The following is a 10364-nucleotide window of genomic DNA, read 5'->3' as shown; positions in this document are numbered from 1 at the left end:
ACATCTAAACATCTAAAAATCTAAACATCTAAACATCTGAACATCTAAACATCTAAACATCTAAACATCTAAACATCTAAACATCTAAACATATGAACATATAAACAGAAATTGTTCGTTTAATAGTATAGGATATTTACGAGACCAGACTACATCTATTTACAATAACAACGATGATAGAAGATTCCAAAGCTCAATGAATGGGGGATAGATGAAAATAATCATATCAATATCATATCAATGCAATATCACCATTCAATCCATTCACCATATTGTAAAAATGTAGGCCAGTTCGTCCAGTACCCCATGATATGAAAATATATTGTTGCAGTATGAGCTGTTCTAAAAACATGAGCTCAATCAATCATGCAACTGTACTTCGATCACAATGTACTTACAATCACAAACAGAGTATATGAGTATATGAGTAAACAGAGAGTATGAGAGTATACTCATATCAGAACCAGAATGTATACTTATGTATGTTACCATTCTATTCTCTCTGATTACTTGGTAGGGAGATCTACTTGGTAGAGAGTTAGTGGGAAGGATATTTTTAATATTCTTTCCAAAGAATGGACATTGATATGTCCAAAGCTCCGCCAATTTATGTAGATGCATAACAGTATAATTATCTATAGTTATTATATTACAAATTGCTTTTTCATATCATATACAGTTCAATAATTATTTTCTTAGTCTATATTATGTAAATTCATCTATAATTTTGCTGTATTGTAAGCTATTGTATATAAGTGTATAAGCCAGTATATATTGTAATATACATAAATAAAGTACTCAATCAATCAATCACAAGTATGTTACATACCAATCTCTCTGATCACATGTATGTTGCATTCTATTCTCTCTGTACACAACTCTATTAGATGCATTGAGAGCCGAGCAGGCTTTATCTTTTCTTTGAAAAAATATATTCTACAGAAAATGACTGAGTCTGTCCAAACCTAGGGCACTGCATTAAAAATATTCTAATCTCCCTTCCTTTCCATTCTCCATTCCATTCATTCTTCCATCTTACATAATATACATTCATCATCTCATCTCAAAATTTTCTGTTCCTTAGTATTGTATATCGTAATTATTACTCAATCAATTTCTAAAATCCCTATTAAATCACACCCTATAACGTTTGTTTCATTCATATATTTTTAATCATTAATGCAATATTGTATTTACTATTACTCATTCTAATATCACCCATATTTTTCATTCATCCCATAATATTCTAAGATTCAAATAACATATTCTTATGTTATAATATTCCCAACAGCTCTATTCCGTCACAACCCGGTCGTGTGTTGATGGAAAGGATATTATTTCATATCCTTCTTAAAGAATCGACAATTATTTGTTGAAACACCGCCGATTTATGAAGTTACATTACAGTCTTATATTATCGTTATTCTAATTGCATTTAATCTTCATTTTCATTGATTAATTATCTATACTTTCTAAAATTCGTTTAATAATTATCATCAACGTCATTTGATGTGAATTAGTGTATAAGCCATTAAATATTGTAACATACATGAATAAAGAAATCTAATCTAATCTAATACACAACAAGCTTTAGGCTAATACCTGTTTTCACATTCCAATATTGTAATGTTTGACCTGATAAATGAATATCAACATGAATACATTGGAACAATATACGAGTAAAAATTGAAAATTAGCCTACCTACATTCCAATAGAAGGAAAAATTTATAATTCTTATCACCAATTTTCCCCTTCATTCCAAATTGATATTTCAAATTGAATGTCCTCTTAGCTGTCAATCCACAGCAAATCTCATTATTTTTCAAATACAGTGTATATAGGAAACTATTTATTCCCAATTTTCAAATATAAGGATTCAGGGAAAAAATCACATGATTATTCTCTAGGGAAAAAATTAAAATGTAGTTCATAAATTTAAAGTTTAGACAATAACTGTTTTTCGTCTGAAAACGGGGATAGCAAATATGTTACCAGTCTTATGAAAGTTACTAAAATTAATCGCACCTCTCTTCCTTACAACTGTCCGTCCCTCTTTTTAAAATGAATCGCTCCTCTGTCTTTCTTTCACACATCCTCTTCCTCTGTTCTCTTCTCCAAATTTATTTAGAATGCCTAGTCAAATTCACGGCTATGTATTAATGACAATACTGTATCTACTATTCCTCTCCAAAGATTCCCTACTGTGCTGATACGAGCGTTCGTTCGCAGACTCCGAGTCTTTCGCTGATTTGTGTTCGAAGTTTGATTGGAAACGATAACCCGCGCTCTTCCACTACAGATATGGCACTAAAACATCTTTTTGAGGCAATATCGATATTTTTCCTAGTAATATCGATATTTTTGGCTTGTTAAATATATGTGAATCGTGACAAAAATCCACGAAAAGAAACAGAATACTGTACCGATAAGCCGACAAGCTGTTTCATGTTATTCCACTCAAGTAAAGTTTAGAAGTTGTCGAGGAATTCGGAATCGGTCACGAACAAGCGATAAAACTATGGAGACAACATTTATTTTCGAGGATGTGGGAACATGCGTTCAAATTTGACATGTTTTCCGTCTCCCACTTCTCATTGAAGACTGTCGAATACCTGGACTCAGAATCAGCATCCTTGATCCAGAAAGGCTTCTCCCAAAATTCTTTCATCATTGAAATTGAAATTGATTTATTTATTAAATGTGAAGAAGGCTCCTCATATGGGCAAGTGCCTGTGAGTGAGGAGCGAGTTCCAAAGACAAATCATAAGAAAAGACTGATCATAAAAGAGTAAAGATTTCAGCTTACGCAAAATCCAACACAACAACACACTCACACATTCGTTCATTCCAAGGTGTAAGGTGTTCCATCGCTCAAGACATGTCTGTTTCAAAATTCTTATGAAATTAATTTTGTACTCTGTGTTGTTGCTTATATGTTCCAATCTCATCACATTATAACATTACAATCTCAGGGTCACTCGTTGGTGTAAGTGATAACGCGCCGGTCTAAAGGTGCGTACAGATATACGCGCCGCGAACATGAGCAATTCACTTTTAATCAGCTGACTATATCTGTATTTTCACAGAAACGGTATAAGACATAGATATAAAAAGCTTGGCATCAGCTGATTAAAGCGAATTACCCATGTTCGCGGCGCGTAAATCTGTACGCACCTTAATAATCAAGAGAACCCGAGTTCGAATCTCGACCACGGCCAAAAGTTTTTGACCACTGCACAATCACATATGTACGATCCTTCGGAGGAGACCGTAATTTTTAATTGAATTTATTTCTGAAAATGTTCATTTTTCATTTGTTTCCATTATAATGTAGTGTTAGTATGCAATGGGTCTTGAAAGACCTGGCAATACATTGTAATTTTTGGTAAAGAATCAATCAATCAATCAATAAAGAGACGATAAGCCGTCGGTCCCGATTACCTAAAAAGTAGTCGCCATGTCTGATCATCATCACTCTCACTCATCACCCTCGCACAAGCCTGAGAGATTATGTGGGTATCACCCTTAGTATTATAATTCTTATCACTATTATTATTACTACTATTTTTTGATAATTTGTTTTGTATTTCAAAATGATTCAGTTTATTTTTATCATTTTCAGGTTCTATTTTTGTGCAATAAATTCACTTCTTCTGGGGATACCAGGACGAAGGAAAAGGGGAAAAAAGGATTGAGTTGTTCATTAGAGCTCTGTATTTCTGAAAAACTTTAGAAAATAGTCTTAACTGTCTCATGATACTGACTCTTCTACTAATGTTTGATATTCTTCGCCACTAGTGAGCACCCCGGATTGGAGAACTCGCTAATGATACCGCTGATAATTTGTTGATTGATATTGTTTCATTGAAATCTCCGGTTTGAATCATAGGTAAATTCAAAATCCAGCTACCTAGAGTTCATTGACTACCTCCAAATTCCAGTAGGAAGAAAATGGAAAAAAACATAAATGTGTCCATTCTTCGCCTCGGTTGGGAGTTTGAACAATAAATTCAACAAAACACAATAAGGTTAGAAAGAAAAATAAAAATAAAAAATCTTAGTACCCTTTTTGAAATATTTAATCAGAACATGTTTCTGACATTGATGCCATTTTCAAGTGATATCACTTGAGATTTTATATACTAAGATTTTTTATTTTTATTTTTCTTTCTATTTCTATAAAAGTAGCCCTATACAGAAAAGAGATAAACAATTAGGTTAATTCACAATAGGTAAATTCAAAATCCAGCTACCTAGAGTTCATTGACTACCTCCAAATTCCAGTAGGAAGAAAATGGAAAAAACATAAATGTGTCCACTCCACGCCACGGTTGGAGCTGGAACAATAAATCCTCCCCAACAAATTCAAAAACTAGACTACTGAAGATGGTGAGGGGCAGAAAAATAATATGAGAGGTGGAAAATTATCACGCCAATGGTCTGGCCTGGTATTGTTAACCATAAATCTCTCTCCAATTCTCTCCCTCTCTCACTCTCTCTCATAAATCTCTCTCTAACAGCTACTGTTACCGAGAACCGCCCCAGCATACGCTCTGGAAGCCCATGTCTGTGTGTCCGCTAACATATTAAATCAATTTGCGATCAACAGAAATTTCTCCACTCCCTCTACAAAGATTCACTGCATACTGTCAGCATCCTACATACAAATCCTTTATGATTCCCATTCGAACAATGGTGACTGGTGAGCAGACGCGAACACACCTTTGCGAGGTGTAGAGCCCTTGCAGTCAAAAACTTAACCTTTTCACAGTTTTATTTACAGTCGAATTCGAACAAGATAGTGAGGTCCATGTTATGATGGCAGTGGAGGAAGATAGGAGGACAGCGTTGCCAATACTCTGCCTTGCTACTGCCTCCTATAGGGGGCAGAAGAGTTGGAGCACGAATAATTCACTCGCTGAAACAATAATAAAAGAATTGAAACTTGAATAATAATCCACTAGGTAAAGCAATGATAAAAGGCTGATACCGGTCTATCTGATTAATTGCTCATCCTTGTTGACCGAGCGAAGTGAGGTCTAAGATTCAAGTCGACGGTTTGGCATTTCTCTTATTGTTTGAATGTTTGTATGTTTAAATGATTTAATGTTTATATGTTTATATGTTAATAGTTAATAGTTTTTTATGAAATTTGACAGGTATGTTCCTTTTTTGAAAGCGCGTCGACATAAGTACAAGGTTTTTGGAAATTTTACATTTGAAGAATATTATAAAAGGAAATAGAGCCTCCTCCATACGCCAATATTAGAGTAAAAATCTGACTTTAGAATTATTCATCATAAATCACCTGTCAAGTAATTACACATATGTGTGGAGAAGACAGTCTATTGCTGTATTTCCATAAGGTCTATAGTTTCAATCAGGTACTTGTGGATGAGAATACTTCGTGAGGTCTACTGTTCACAGAACTACTAGTTTAAAATATTCAATTACATTCTATTCATCAAGATAATATATTTTTCAATGAATTAATGATAAATTTCTGTAATTGAGATTGGATATTATTGTAATTTATTATATTCCCACATCGTTGAAAAGCGATCTAGCAACGTTGAGAAGCTAGAAAAGGATAGAGCTATCTGCATTGTCGAATTATAGACAAGGACAGCAACACCAATGTTTATCAGTGCTGACTTCATAACGTGGACCCCACTATGGGAAGATGATACAAGGGTGATAAACAAGGATAGCAACACCAATGTTAATCAGGTGATTCACTATAGAAAGATGATATAGAGATGATACGTGGATAAAAATTATGAAGTTGATACAAGGATGAAATACAAAGATAACAAGACCAATGTTAATACACTGCCATTATAACGTGGACCTCACTATAGTTCAAAGACAAACCTTTCTTCACCCACGGAGCCGAAGCTGTAAAGTAGCTGCCCACGAATTCCACGTGGCGATTGGGGATTTCACGGCTCCTTACTGTGGTGATTTCTGGTGCCTCCACTGTTCAAATTTACTGTTGTAAATGTGCCTGGTTATTTACTACTGTTCTGTCAGCTGATTCAGTTAGCAGCAGCTTGTTAAAAGATAGTTCCTGTCAAGGAAAGTAGAATAGATGAGCACCCCGGATTGGAGAACTCGCTAATGATACCGCTGATAATTTGTTGATTGATATTGTTTCATTGAAATCTCCGGTTTGAATCATAGGTAAATTCAAAATCCAGCTACCTAGAGTTCATTGACTACCTCCAAATTCCAGTAGGAAGAAAATGGAAAAAAACATAAATGTGTCCATTCTTCGCCTCGGTTGGGAGTTTGAACAATAAATTCAACAAAACACAATAAGGTTAGAAAGAAAAATAAAAATAAAAAATCTTAGTACCCTTTTTGAAATATTTAATCAGAACATGTTTCTGACATTGATGCCATTTTCAAGTGATATCACTTGAGATTTTATATACTAAGATTTTTTATTTTTATTTTTCTTTCTATTTCTATAAAAGTAGCCCTATACAGAAAAGAGATAAACAATTAGGTTAATTCACAATAGGTAAATTCAAAATCCAGCTACCTAGAGTTCATTGACTACCTCCAAATTCCAGTAGGAAGAAAATGGAAAAAACATAAATGTGTCCACTCCACGCCACGGTTGGGAGCTGGAACAATAAATCCTCCCCAACAAATTCAAAAACTAGACTACTGAAGATGGTGAGGGGCAGAAAAATAATATGAGAGGTGGAAAATTATCACGCCAATGGTCTGGCCTGGTATTGTTAACCATAAATCTCTCTCCAATTCTCTCCCTCTCTCACTCTCTCTCATAAATCTCTCTCTAACAGCTACTGTTACCGAGAACCGCCCCAGCATACGCTCTGGAAGCCCATGTCTGTGTGTCCGCTAACATATTAAATCAATTTGCGATCAACAGAAATTTCTCCACTCCCTCTACAAAGATTCACTGCATACTGTCAGCATCCTACATACAAATCCTTTATGATTCCCATTCGAACAATGGTGACTGGTGAGCAGACGCGAACACACCTTTGCGAGGTGTAGAGCCCTTGCAGTCAAAAACTTAACCTTTTCACAGTTTTATTTACAGTCGAATTCGAACAAGATAGTGAGGTCCATGTTATGATGGCAGTGGAGGAAGATAGGAGGACAGCGTTGCCAATACTCTGCCTTGCTACTGCCTCCTATAGGGGGCAGAAGAGTTGGAGCACGAATAATTCACTCGCTGAAACAATAATAAAAGAATTGAAACTTGAATAATAATCCACTAGGTAAAGCAATGATAAAAGGCTGATACCGGTCTATCTGATTAATTGCTCATCCTTGTTGACCGAGCGAAGTGAGGTCTAAGATTCAAGTCGACGGTTTGGCATTTCTCTTATTGTTTGAATGTTTGTATGTTTAAATGATTTAATGTTTATATGTTTATATGTTAATAGTTAATAGTTTTTTATGAAATTTGACAGGTATGTTCCTTTTTTGAAAGCGCGTCGACATAAGTACAAGGTTTTTGGAAATTTTACATTTGAAGAATATTATAAAAGGAAATAGAGCCTCCTCCATACGCCAATATTAGAGTAAAAATCTGACTTTAGAATTATTCATCATAAATCACCTGTCAAGTAATTACACATATGTGTGGAGAAGACAGTCTATTGCTGTATTTCCATAAGGTCTATAGTTTCAATCAGGTACTTGTGGATGAGAATACTTCGTGAGGTCTACTGTTCACAGAACTACTAGTTTAAAATATTCAATTACATTCTATTCATCAAGATAATATATTTTTCAATGAATTAATGATAAATTTCTGTAATTGAGATTGGATATTATTGTAATTTATTATATTCCCACATCGTTGAAAAGCGATCTAGCAACGTTGAGAAGCTAGAAAAGGATAGAGCTATCTGCATTGTCGAATTATAGACAAGGACAGCAACACCAATGTTTATCAAGTGCTGACTTCATAACGTGGACCCCACTATGGGAAGATGATACAAGGGTGATAAACAAGGATAGCAACACCAATGTTAATCAGGTGATTCACTATAGAAAGATGATATAGAGATGATACGTGGATAAAAATTATGAAGTTGATACAAGGATGAAATACAAAGATAACAAGACCAATGTTAATACACTGCCATTATAACGTGGACCTCACTATAGTTCAAAGACAAACCTTTCTTCACCCACGGAGCCGAAGCTGTAAAGTAGCTGCCCACGAATTCCACGTGGCGATTGGGGATTTCACGGCTCCTTACTGTGGTGATTTCTGGTGCCTCCACTGTTCAAATTTACTGTTGTAAATGTGCCTGGTTATTTACTACTGTTCTGTCAGCTGATTCAGTTAGCAGCAGCTTGTTAAAAGATAGTTCCTGTCAAGGAAAGTAGAATAGATGAATTCTATTGGTTCCGGTCCAGGATCGACTATTGTAGCATGTTCAACTTTGTGACAGAGTTATGAAAACTGTCATTCCTGGGAGCAATAATTGCTTTCAAAACGGTCTTGGTTTTCAATTTTCGTTGAAGCTCATTTTTCTGTCCCTCAGTAGGAAGAGAGAAGAGAAAGAGAGAGAGAGAGAGAGAGAGAGAGAGAGAGAGAGAGAGAGAAAGAGAGAGAGAGAGAAAAGAGAAAGAGAAAGAGAGAGTGTGTGTGTGAGAGAGAGAGTGTATTTGATGATTAATTTCTTTTGTGTTACAATTATTATCTCATATCACATCAAGTGACCAGAAATGTCATTTCTATAATTTGTATAAGGAGAGACTTCGATGACTGTGAGGATTTCTTTATTTGTTATCCAAATCGTTCATTTTTAACAAACTGAATTTACCAAAACCAAATCTACTCTACCAAACTCTATCATCATGTGACCTTACAAATATTTGTTCACAAGAGTTATTCAAGTTTACCAGAGATTGATAATGGTGTACCAACCGAAACCGGTAACTCTTAAATAAATCTGTGGTTAGACAACGTCTAGTCTTTTCATTCAGTTTCAAATATTTTTCATCAACCAACCTCCACCCAATAATTAGGAAAATCAAATACAAAATCGAAGTTTATTGTTTACTAAATCATCCTAATCGATGAATAATGAATGAATTCCGCCCCGAAATGAATACGGATGAACCGGAGTAGATTGAAGGAATGTGTATTAGTTTCGCTGATACAAACGAATATACATAACGAGTATCTTATTCTCCCTGGTTTCGCTAAACCTTGTTTCGTGAAACCTTGTTTCTGAAATACAAGAGATTCACCTAATACTGGTAGCAAGACAGGTTATCAACTTCATTAGGCCAGGATTCACAGTCTATGACGACCGGAAACCCAATTTTGGGTGCAGATTATTTATTTATTTATCCATTCTTTGTACGCATGTCAAGAGTGGCCGCTACCGTGTTCAACATTACATTAGCCGGGGGAGCACAGAAATCGATGAATAAATTATAATAAATAATGAAACGCCTGAAACAAGTCTAGGAAATGAAGGATGGAGAATACAGGTGATTGCTTGGAATAAAGTCTCTCCAACTTCTTATGATGGAAGAGTGTGGTCCACCAGTGGCGGTTCTAGACATAAAAAACTGGGTAGGCAAAACTTATCATACTGTAGGTCTATTCATAGACCTAGGGTAGGGCTACTTAAGTAATTCATGTAAAAAAGACGTCAAAGCATATAGGTATTAAATGAAGATGTATTAATAAATATAAAAATTCTTAATACTCATATTTAATTGTTCAATTCGAAACTATTTTGCTAATAGGCCAACCATCATTTTGCTGTTTTAATCATTCTTTCAAATAATATTTCAATTTGATAGGCTATTTATTTGGAATATCGAAGGAAATTTCTGAAATAAATACACATTTTAGTATTCATGAAATCAACGGTTTATTACACTTTAACATTATTTAGAACATAGAGTAATACATTATTTATATTAACAACACTGTAGTCTTCTTTGCCCAACATTGCTGAACGCCTCTAAGATTTTTTCAGGGTTCTTAATCAGCCTTTCACTTTCCTCTCGTTCAATAGATAAAATTGAAAGATTAGTTAGACGTTGTGTTGTCATTGTAGATCTGAGGTATGTTTTCCCCGTTGTAAGCATAGAAAGCCCTGCGTTCACGCACTGCAAATGTGGCATAGTAATAGAATAGAATAAAAACAATTTTCTGTTGAATCATCTAAAATATAACTCATGACTATAAATATTTAAATATACTTCCAAAATTTATTTTTTTATTTAACATTTTTAGGTTTACATGACAAATTTTAAAAAAATCTCATAAAAACTGGGTAGGCGGCCGCCTACCCAGCCTAGGCCTAGAACCGCCACTGTGGTCCACGTTATGATGGCAGGGGAG

The sequence above is a fragment of the Nilaparvata lugens genome, chromosome 6, assembly GCF_014356525.2.
Source record: "Nilaparvata lugens isolate BPH chromosome 6, ASM1435652v1, whole genome shotgun sequence".
Taxonomy (NCBI): domain Eukaryota; kingdom Metazoa; phylum Arthropoda; class Insecta; order Hemiptera; family Delphacidae; genus Nilaparvata; species Nilaparvata lugens.
The sequence above is the reverse complement of the archived record's forward strand: the minus strand, read 5'-3'. Positions refer to the sequence as shown.